The following is a 3,238-nucleotide window of genomic DNA, read 5'->3' on the forward strand; positions in this document are numbered from 1 at the left end:
CTCTTTTTAAGAATAATTCTTTTATTTCTGGTTTTATGTATTTTTACAAATAATTGACATGATAATGTAATATTCACAATGCTTCAAAAATGTGAAAAAAGTATATGTGAATATTAATCACATAATTGATAAAATATATGAAATAATGAAGCCAAAGCAGGTCATCAAGAAATATTTATAAACATTAGGTATTGAATTTACAGGTGTTGCCAAAGTTGTACATCCACGGGGCCAGTCGTCATAAATTCTGATTGATGTTTAAAATGAGAGCAAGAAATACCCAATTAAGTAGTAAATTGAAAACCATCTAATCTTCTTCTGATGCATCTGTGACGTCTTCTTTGTACTTGTAAACTTGCATTGCACGTTGAATAGGAGTCTTAACAGAGTCCTAAGCCCATCCCTTCCTGGCAGTCTTTCAGTGATGTGAGGCATTTCGTAACCCTTGCTTAGAATGAAATCCTTAAAGGCAATTGGTCCCTAAAGATCGTCAAGAATATTGGGTTCATCAGGCTTTTCAAATAACAGCTTGGGGTCAATCAAAGGTTAATCACTTCTTACCTTTTTCCCCAACTTAGGTTTAAGGTACCATGCTCCATACCTCATCTTCACACGCTGTGCGGTGTAAGAATTCGGTGCTGTCTGGAGTTTCCTGTACCAGTCTTTTTCCTGTGAGAAGGATTCGACCTCATCCATTTCATCTAGCTCTATTCTGTATTGCAGTGCTGAGGCCCATTCTTTTATCTTCTTAATCTGTTGGTCTTCATAGGTTGCTCTCCACTTGGGGGTAAAGTCAAACAGACTCCTGATGGATTCTTCATCAACTCCCATGTCTCAAGCCCACTTGAAGTCACACAGTTTTCTCGATGTGTCTATGTTGAAGAGAGTCAGAAACACACTCCGTTGTGCTTGGTGTATCTTCCTGAAGCAGTTCTTTTAGATGGGACGCTCGAATCTTGGGAGACTCCGAGAATTGATGGGACGCTGGAGCTTTGGGAGGCTCCGGGGAGAGATGGGACACTCTAGTCTTGGGAGGCTCCGGGCGGAGACTGGACACCTGACGAGTCTTGGGATGCTCAGGGCAAAGATGGGATGCCTGAGTCTCTGGAAGCCGTAGGCAGAATTCTCTACGAGGGTATTTACCAGACTTGGTGGGTTCCTTGGTTTTCTTCTCCCGGCCCTCACAGTAAGCCCATGCCTTCTCCAGCTTCATCTCAGGATCCAGCGGTTTCAGCACCTGTAGTAGGAGATCTGGAGGCAAATCTCCCAGATTGGGGTACATGGCCAAGGGATGCTTAGCCATCAGCTGGGCTTCCTCTACGAACGCCTTCCGTGCTGGCTGGGCTGGCAAGAGCTTGGAAAACATGGCCGCTTTCTTGAGCAGCTTTTTCTGCCTGCTTTTGGGGTCAGCTTGGGGACCTCTGTGAGAGATTTTGGGGAGTAAAAACTCATCACGGAGACAAATGAGCATATCTTCAGGAGACGGACAGCTGTAGCAGAAGTCGTCCATGCCCTCCTTCACAAATACCCAGTTCTAAATTTACAAGAAAAAGTCAAACAACCCCATCAAAAAGTGGGCAAAGATATGAACAGACCCTTCTCAAAAGAAGACATTTATGCAGCCAACAGACACATGAAAAAATGCTCATCATCACTTGCCATCAGAGAAATGCAAATCAAAACCACAATGAGACACCATCTTACACCAGTTCGAATGGCGATCCTTAATAAGTCAGGAAACAATAGGGGCTGGAGAGGATGTGGAGAAATAGGAATGCTTTTACACTGTTGGTGGGACTGTAAACTACTTCAACCATTGTGGAAGACAGTGTGGCAATTCCTCAAGGATCTAGAACTAGAAATACCATTTGACCCAGCCATCCCATTACTGGGCATATACCCAAAGGATTATAAATCATGCTGCTATAAAGACACATGCACATGTATGTTTATTGCAGCACTATTCACAGTAGCAAAGACTTGGAACCAACCCAAATGTCCATCAATGACAGACTGGATTAAGCAAATGTGGTACATATACACCATGGAATACTATGCAGCCATAAAAAAGAATGAGTTCATGTCCTTTGTAGGGACATGGATGAAGCTAGAAACCATCATTCTGAGCAAACTATCTCAAGGACAGAAAACCAAACACCGCATATTCTCACTCATAGGTGGGAATTGAACAATGAGAACACCTGGACACAGGGTGGGGAACATCACGCACTGGGGCCTGTTGTGGGGTCGGGGGAGGGCGGAGGGATAGCATTAGGAGATATACCTAATGTAAATGACGAGTTAACGGGTACAGTAAACCAACATGGCACATGTATACATATGTAACAAACCTGCACATTGTGCACATGTACCCTAGAATTTAAAGTATAAAAAACAATAAAACAAAACAAAACAAAAACCAGTTCTGGGTGTCCATGGGCGGGAACCTCAGGCCTCTGTGCTTGCACTTCGTGATACACTTGGAAGGCGGTTTGTCACAGTACCAGGGCTTGGAGTCCATGCCCGGGGACCTGGGCCGGTCCCGCGGCCTCTGGCCCCCCCATGGTGGCCCTCGCTGGGGTGCCACCTCTCCAGTTTCCGCGGTTCCTGATCGATGCTGCCCTAGTCGCTAGGAGACCGCCAGCCACGTGCAGGTCAGATTCTTCCTGGAAGCGGGGCAGCACAGACACCACCTGTGCAGCTCGGATTCTCCAGGGAATGGTCAGCAACGGAGTGCCCAAGCCCCTGCTCATTCCATGGTGTGGTCCATGGGATGGACAGAGCGCAGATTCTTTTTCAATTCGCCTTTGGATGGACATTTCGATTGTTTCCCGTTTTGGACTATGATAAATATTCTATGAACATTTGTGTCCATGTCTTTACACGTACATATACTTTCATTTCTCTTGGATACATTTTAGCTAGGAGTCCAATGGCGGGATCATATAATAGGTGTATTTTTAACGTTTTTAAGAAACGACCAAACTTTTACAAAGTATTTACACTATTTCATATTCCTTCTACTAGTGTAGGAGCATTGCAGGTTTTTTCACCTATGATCCAACACTTGGTATGGTTAGTCATTTTAATTTTGGCTATTCTAATAGGTGTTAGTGGAATCTCACTGTGGTGTTTATTTGCATTTCATAATGACTACTGGTATTGAACATCTGTATATTTGCTTATTTGCAATTTTTATCTCTACTTGGGTGAAGTTTCTGTGCAATTTCTTTTCCAT

At 43.8% G+C, this 3,238-nt stretch overlaps 1 pseudogene; it reads right to left on the reverse strand.

Annotated features, from left to right (window-relative positions):
- Positions 1-307: 307 nt before the first annotated feature.
- On the reverse strand, positions 308-2,819 carry LOC126945735 (putative protein FAM47D; annotated as a pseudogene).
- Between the last annotated feature and the right edge of the window lie 419 nt (positions 2,820-3,238).

Source organism: Macaca thibetana, chromosome X (assembly GCF_024542745.1).
Source record: "Macaca thibetana thibetana isolate TM-01 chromosome X, ASM2454274v1, whole genome shotgun sequence".
Taxonomy (NCBI): domain Eukaryota; kingdom Metazoa; phylum Chordata; class Mammalia; order Primates; family Cercopithecidae; genus Macaca; species Macaca thibetana.